Source organism: Salvelinus sp. IW2-2015, unplaced genomic scaffold (genome assembly GCF_002910315.2).
Source record: "Salvelinus sp. IW2-2015 unplaced genomic scaffold, ASM291031v2 Un_scaffold2901, whole genome shotgun sequence".
NCBI lineage: Eukaryota > Metazoa > Chordata > Actinopteri > Salmoniformes > Salmonidae > Salvelinus > Salvelinus sp. IW2-2015.
The window spans coordinates 36,089-44,227 of record NW_019944199.1 but is presented as its reverse complement, the minus strand read 5'-3'; the positions used below and the strand labels follow the sequence as shown (position 1 = coordinate 44,227).

General features: G+C 44.2%; 1 long non-coding RNA gene across 1 annotated transcript in view; it reads right to left on the bottom strand.

Moving 5' to 3' along the window:
• The window catches only part of LOC112074954 (uncharacterized), a 19,354-nt gene extending 11,234 nt beyond the window's left edge, over positions 1-8,120 (bottom strand). Inside the window, exons 1-2 of the long non-coding RNA XR_002894879.2 lie at positions 8,036-8,120; positions 7,569-7,589 (exon numbers count right to left, since the gene is read on the bottom strand). This is a non-coding gene — a long non-coding RNA (uncharacterized lncRNA). The remainder of the gene's footprint in view (positions 1-7,568; positions 7,590-8,035) is intronic.
• Between the last annotated feature and the right edge of the window lie 19 nt (positions 8,121-8,139).

Below are 8,139 nucleotides of genomic sequence, written 5' to 3'. Positions count from 1 at the left end.
CTCAAATCAAACAGTCACGAGAGGTTCATAGCATCAGTCCCGTCTAACACTGCATTGGGACATCCATTTACAGTTGAGGAGCGACACTTTTTACCTGGGTCAGATGAAATGTTCACCTCGCTTTACTCTCCAGTCCACATACTGTTCACGCTCATAACCTGCTACGTATCCATCTAGCCAAAGTTTGAGCTATTCACTGTGAATAAAGAGGAGAGAATTGTGGTTGTTCTTCTGTTTTGTCTCTGCTCTGTGTGTTGGATGAATTTGTGGAAMTTGTAAGCTTGGAATCGATGGCTCGTGGAGCTTGGAATCGTGTGTCCAATGGAAACTTTGCAAATGTTCAAAGGACCTAGAAGWCCTAAATTGGGTGCACTTACTAAAAAGAGAAATTACATCACACAATTTATGGGGGATGATGGAAATATTGAATTTGTTGACACAAAGATATGCACTGATCTCAATGAGTCCATAAAGGACTTGTTACCTGCTGAGAAGGCAACAAAGTATCAGGTTGAATGGTACGGCCCAAACGCAGCAACACTGGATTGTTTTGCAACCATATTGGACACATGGATGGAAGAAGCAAACTAACGCACAGCGGCAAAAAAAAAAAACTGACGAGGAGGTCCAGCCACGTATCTCCAATGTCTCATCAAAACATGTAAATAGATCACAACACAGCAGGCGCTCAGGACAATCCACCACATCTTATATCAGGCTCAATTTGGAGGCTGAAAGGGCATCCTTACTGGTTAAAGCTGAAGCATTGAAAAGGAAACAAGCATTGGAGAAACAGGAGGCTTGACTCAAGGCACAAAATAAAGAATTGGAGATTGACGCTGAAATATTGGGTAACAGTGCAAAGCTGAATGTATTCCAAGAGGATGAAGGCAGTCAAGGAATTGGAAACAAATCAGATGATGGAATGAACGATACCTGAATGCAATAGGAAGGCCTGAAGATACCAAGGGGAAGGTTACTCAATGCAAAATGGTGTCCACCACCACTCAGGTTGTCACAGGTCTCCATACCACACAGTCACATATCATGGCTGACCTGGGACCCCCATTGTTCACCAGGTCTGTTCATACTGCACAGGGCCAGGGTCAACCACTATTTCTACCTACCACCACATACAGCTCTGTTCATCGTAGGTCAACTAACACACAGTAGAGCTGTTGTAAGACCAAAAGATAGACAGCTGCAACTTCCAACTAGGGGAGGAAGGCCTTTCAACCCAGAATCAGGGTGAGCTGAACAACATGAACAGTATTGTCAACATTACACCAAATGCTATCAATGAAATGCTGTATGGCATCAAAGGTTGTGTCATTTCCACCTCTAGTGTACCAGTGTTTAAAGGTGACCCACTAGAATAAGGTTCTTTGCTACCAGTGTTTAAGGGTTGACCCACTAGACCACATTCTATTGTACCAGTGTTTAAGGGTGACCCACTAGACTACCTAACACATCTGGTCGAACAGGAACAGCGATGGACAACACACACCCCCTGAGGGCGTTTGACGTCAGCATGCGCGGATGTGCACTACCCTCACCACCTGGGGCGCCGTCAGAAGTCCAGGAATCCAGTTGCAGAGGCCGAGTGTCAGTCCCAGGTCCTGAGCTTATGATGAGCTGAGGGCACTATGGCTGTTGACAATAGCGCTGCTTCGAAGAGAACAGCATTCTCACATAGTGTTCCTTTGTCTCAGTGGGAAAGCATGATGACAGTGCAATAGAGATCTGCGTCATTTCACATTCGTTGGTCTAATGATGCGTCCGATGTCTTGAGATATGGCATATATCCCGATCCGATGACCCAGCCATTCAAAGCAATTCATGGCCACCGATGTGAGTGCTACGGGGAGATTGTCATTTAGACAGGTTACCTTGGCGTTCTTGGGAACAGGGACTATGGTGGTCTGCTTAAAACATGTAGGTATTACAGTATGGGTCAGGGAGAGGTTAAAATAATCAGTAAAGACACTTGCCAGCTGGTCAGCTCATGCTCTGAGAACGTCCTGGTAATCCGTCTGGCCCTGCGGCTTTGTGAGTGAAAAATATGTTTAAAGGTCTTACTCACATCGGCTACGGAGAGCATGATCACAGAGTTGTGCGGACCAGCTGGTTCTTTCACGCATGGTTCAGTGTTACTTGCCTCAACATGAACATAGAATACATTTAGCTCGTCTGGTAGGCTCGCGTCACTGGGCAACTCGTGGATGGGTTTCCCTTTCTAATCTGTGATAGTTTGCAAGCCCTGCCACATCCAACGAGTGTCAAAGCCGGTGTAGTAGGATTTGATCTTAGTCCTGTATTGATGCTTTGCCTGTTTAATGATTTGGATGGCATAACTGGATTTCTTATAAGCGTCCGGGTTTGTGTCCCGCTGCTTGAAAGCAGCAGCCTTTAGCTCAGTGCGGATGTCGCCTGTAATCCATGGCTTCTGGTTGGGATATGTACGTACGGTCACTGTGGGGACGATGTCGTCGATGCACTTTAATGAAGCCAATGACTGATGTGGTAAACTACTCACCACTTCCGAATTGAGTGTGTCACTGGTACTTCCTGTTTGAGTTTTTGCTTTTAAGCAGGATTAAGGAGGATAGGTATGGTCAGATTTGCTGGAGATCTAGTCCAGTTGCCAAAATGTGGAGGTTGACAGAGGGTATGCAGAGGCCAAAAGTCTTCTGAAAAAAAACTTTGGAGACTGGTATAGAATCACCACAGCTTACATTGAGAAAGCTCTCAGCTGGCCGTCCATCAAGGTTGAAGATTCAGAATCCTTACAAGCCTTTGTAGTTTTCCTCACTGGATACTACAACACTATGGATCATGTTCAATATATGGAGGAAATGGACAGCCAATCAAATATGAGAGTCATAGTCTCAAAGCTGCTGTAAATGTTGAAAGAAAAACGGAGAGGGTCGGCTTATGACCTACAAGAGAGAAATGGAAGAACAGCCAGGTTCGCTCATCTGGTTACCAAGCCAGGATAGCATCAGATCCCCTGTTTGGAAACCTGAGGGAAACCCCCTCCGCAGCAGTGAAGGAAGGTTCAGGGCCTGTAAGTTCCATTCTAGCCATTACAATGAACCCACCCTCCTATAGCTCCTCCCACCAGCCTCCACCGATTCCTACTCAGAAAGCAATGGCCATATTTGGAAAAGGTGCGTCTCAAGCAAATTGATGCTGCTTTGTATTGTTGACAAAAGTACCTCTGGCCATGGAGCCTTGGATGGTCATAAACAGCCAAGAAGATGGCCCATACACTGTGAAAACCACTGGTCTGGATTGTGAATGGTCTTTTTAAAAAGAGGAATGTCTCCAACTATGGGCGGTCTCACGTAATGTCACACAGAATCTCTGTGGTAGAGCTGGAAGAGCTGCTGCAGAAACAGGTCCAGCATGATTTCCCAGAGCGCCACCATGAGGAGCAGCTTGAAATATCAAGAGAAGATCATCTCTTCATGGAGAGTGTATCTGTCAGCCAAGCTGGTGGGTGTCCACTATAGGATTTGCCTCCCACTGAGGAATGAGGATGCTGAATTTCCAAACAACTGCTGTGTGGCAGTACCGAGTGCTCTCAACCTGAAACGGAAACTCAGTAAGAATCCCCAGTTCTATAAGGACTACACCGACTTCATGGCCGACATCCTGGACAAAGGCTTTGCAGTGATGGTGCCAATAGACTTACAGCAGCAAGAGAGTTTGGTATATTCCTCACCACAGAGTATATCATCCCAAGAAGCACAATCTGGGTATTAGACTGTGGAGCCACCTAACAAGAGACATCACTGAATGCTCAGCTTCTACAGGGTTCAGACATGACAAACCATATCATTGGTGTTATGTCCAGATTCCACCAAGAGCCTGTTGCCTTCATGACATATATTGAAGTCATGTTCCACCATGTGAGAGTTCCAGAGCAGGATACAGACCTGAGATTTCTCTGGATCTGGAAAAGGAGCTGGAGGATTGGTGGTGCACTTCTATATGGATGACTGTCTAAAGTCAGCAGCAAGTGAGTTAGAAGCCTTGACACTTACTCAGGACCGTACATCACTGTGTTCTGAAGGAGGCTTTAGACTGAACAAATGGATCAGTCAAGTTGTTGCCTCTATTCCTGAAGAGGAGAAAGCAAAGGAGATAAAGGATCTGGACTGGGATTAGAACATACTACCAGTAGAAAAAGCCCTTGAAGTACAATGGTGCATTGAATCGGACTCAATAAAGTTACAAATAACCAGTTCAATCTCTTGCATCTCTGCCTGGCCTGGCATTGCTTCTGCGCAGCAGTCCTGGAGTAGGTGCACGGCTTAGAGGGAACATTGGACGAGAGCATCCCTGAAGTTTTGGCTCTAAGATTGTGTCACTGGTTAACGGATTTGAACCAGCTGTCAGACTACGAGGTCAGGAGATGCATCAAACCCAGTGATTCTGGAGAACAAGTTTCAGCTCAACTGCATCACTTTGCTGATGCCAGAGAGTCAAGTTCACTGTGCTTCCATCATGGGTAAGGCCAGGGTCGCAACATTAAAGCCAATCCCCATACAACGCATGGTTCTCACAGCTGACACAGTTTCTGTACATGTGGAAAAAATTATGAGAGCATCACGAGTCGATGATGAGAGCATCCCGAGTCGATGATGAGAGCATCACGAGTCGATGATGAGAGCAGCATGAGTCGATGAAGAGAGCAGCACGAGTCGATGATGAGAGCAGCACGAGTCGATTAGAGCAGCATGAGGCGATGATTAGAGCAGCATGAGGCGATGATGAGAGCAGCATGAGGCGATGATGAGAGCAGCATGAGGCGATGATGAGAGCAGCATGAGTTGATGAGTTGGAGCTCCCACTACAGGAGAACACTGATAAAAAGGTCTCTCTCTGTGGACACCACCTTTCTCCAATGTGGTCGTTGACTACTTTGGCCCGTTTGAAATGAAGCGTGGCAGAGGAACCGTCTGCAGAATGGAGTCATCTTTACAGAGGAACCGTCTGCAGTATGGAGTCATCTTTATAGAGGAACCGTCTGAAGTATGGAGTCATCTTTACAGAGGAACCATCTGCAGTATGGAGTCATCTTTACAGAGGAACCATCTGCAGTATGGAGTCATCTTTACATGCCTGAATATAAGAGCTGTACATATAGAAGTGGCACATTCATTGGATACTGACTATTGCATAAATGCAACCAGGTTTGTTGCCAGGGGAGGACAAGTGAAGATTATCCTCTCGGATAATGAAACCAACCTTATCAGAGCAGAGCATGAGCTAAAGGAAGCCATTCAGGTCTTGGATAATGCTGAGATACAGAACACCATGCTCTAAAAAGGCATGACATGGATCTTTAACCCTCCCACTGGATCTCACCATGGTGATATTTAGGAGAGACAGATAAGGACAATCAGAAGGGTTCTCAGTGCCATACTGCTTCAGGAGACACTGGATGATTAAGGACTGCAGACCCTGCTCTGTGAAGTAGTCAACCATCAATGACAAGCGTATCACTAAAACATCTAGTGACCCTAATGACTTGGAGCCTCTAACCCCCAACCCTCTTCTTCGACTAAACATCAAACCAGCTATTCCCCATGGAGTGTTTAAGCTGAAGGATTCTTATGTCAGAAGGAGCTACCAATATACACTGAGGATACAAACATGAAGAACACCTGCTCTTTCCATGACTGACAAGGGGAATCCAGGTGGAAGCTATGATCCCTTATTAAATCGACTGTAATAAGTGTAGATGAAGGGGAGGAGACACGTTAAAGGGTTTTTAAGCCTTGAGACAATCGAGACATGGATTGCGTATGTGTGCCATTCAGAAGTTGAATGGGCAAGACAAAATATTTAAGTGCCTTTAAATGGGGTATAGTAGTAAGTAACTGGCACAATGGTTTGAGTCAAGAACTGCAAAGCTGCTGTGTTGTTCATTTTTTTAAAACATTTTAGTAATTTAGCAGATGTTCTTATCCAGAGCGACTTGGCGCATTCATCTTAAGATAGCTAGGTGGGACAACCACACATCACAGGCATAGCTCAATAAAGTAGCTATCAGCAAAGTCAGAGATTGAAAGGGGGGCGATTATTTAAGATACTCCTTGAAGAGGTAGAGTTCCACCCGGCACAGCCAGAAGAGGACTGGCCACCCCTCATAGCCTGGTTCCTCTCTAGGTTTCTTCCTAGGTTTTGGCCTTTCTGGGAGTTTTTCCTAGCCACCGTTCTTCTACACCTGCATTGCTTGCGGTTTGGGGTTTTAGGCTGGGTTTCTGTACAGCACTTTGAAATATCAGCTGATGTAAGAAGGGCTTTATAAATAAATTTGATTTGAGGTAGTTTCAGAAGATGGGCAGGGACTCTGCTGTCCTAGCTTCAGGGGAAAGCTGGTTCCACTATTGAGGTGTCAGGACAGAGAAGAGCTTGGAGACCAGAGGTGGCAGAACGGAGTGCTCGGGTTGGGGTGTAGGGTTTGAACATAGCCTGAAGGTAGGGAGGTGCAGTTCCTCTTGCTGCTATGTAGACAAACACCATGATCTTGTAGTGGATGCAAGCTTCAACTGGAAGCCAGTGGAGTGTGAGGATGAGCAGGGTGACATGGGAGAACTTGGGAAGGTTGTAAACCAGGTGGGCTGCAACGTTCTGGTATACCTATTTAGTCTTTTGGCATTATGGGTCAGCTAGGACTCAGGTACCATACAGTTTTTTTTAATCGCTGATTCATGAACTAAGAAAGTTGCTACTATATACCCTTTTGTTTTCTGTTTAAATATGATAATTTTTGCTTTGATCATGGATGGACTCTGTAGCCTATAAAATTACCTGTGTTTTGGAAACGTGGAGCCTTTGTCTGGCAAACACATTTATGTTTGTTTTTACACTATCAGAGCTTTGGGTTCCCTGTTTTGTGGTTGGAAGCGTGTCTGACGTCGGCATCACATACCTGTGGCCTCAAGGTAAGTTTTGAATTGGATTACGCATTGACTTTATAAAATGGTTCACATAAATCTTTCAAAGTGATGATCTGGGACATCTTGTATCATATCAATGTTACAACATCAAATAAAATTCAGGGAACATGAATATGCGTAATATGTGTTTTCTACCACTTCTTCATTTCATTAAATAAATGGGACTGGTCCATCAGTGATCCAGGTGTATCAGAAACTAATCACTGGGCACACTACGTCATTTCAACGTGGATAACTGGGTAATATTGGGTTGAGATGTTGATCAATGAGATTACAACCTACAGTATATTCACCCACTCAAAAATACAGCCAAAAGTTAGTTCAATTTCCAATGTGTTTTCACTGATTTTTGGTTTTGTTGTCACCCAAATGTCTATCACTGCGCTTTCAACTAATTTAAAGCACAGCAAAGTTAAAATGGGAATACAATGTCAGATATTTTGTTTATTTATAGAACAGATTAATGTGAATATCCCTCTGCTTCATCTAATAGCAGAATCAAATGACCTGGATATAAATTGAGATTGAATGGAGAAAAACCCCAAAATGGTTGACATAATTCTAGTAAAGTGATGATCTAAAGACACTACTTACTTAGCTTCCCAGTGAGGTCATCTGTAAACATGTAGAGTAGATGGAAGACAGTGAGAACATCATTAACATGAACACTAGTAGATGTAGTCTCTCTCTGGGACTCCTTGGTTGGGATTCAATCCAATGTGCAGTATACCGCAGGGTAATTCACAGCTGACAATTTACTTTTTAAAGGCTTTTTCCACTGGCATATGCGGAGATCACATTCATGGTAAACACTGCACATGCCGACTCAAGAGTAAAATACCTTTAAAGGTCTGTTATAGTGTGCTGTGCTATAATGCGCTTTGAATTGAATCCCGGCCTTTGTCTCATATCAATGTTCCAACATCAGGAGGAACATCTTCTATGTACTCAAAATAACCTTCTTAAAATGTTTTCCTACCTAAAGTCTGTAAATTAGAGAAAATTTTACTTTTGTGGTTCTAATAATGTTATCAAAGTGATGATCTGAAGACACTACTTACCTAGCCTCCCAGTGTGGTCATCTGTAAACATGTAGAGTAGATGGAAGACAGTGAGAACATCATTAACATGAACACTAGTAGATGTAGTCTCTCTCTGGGACTCC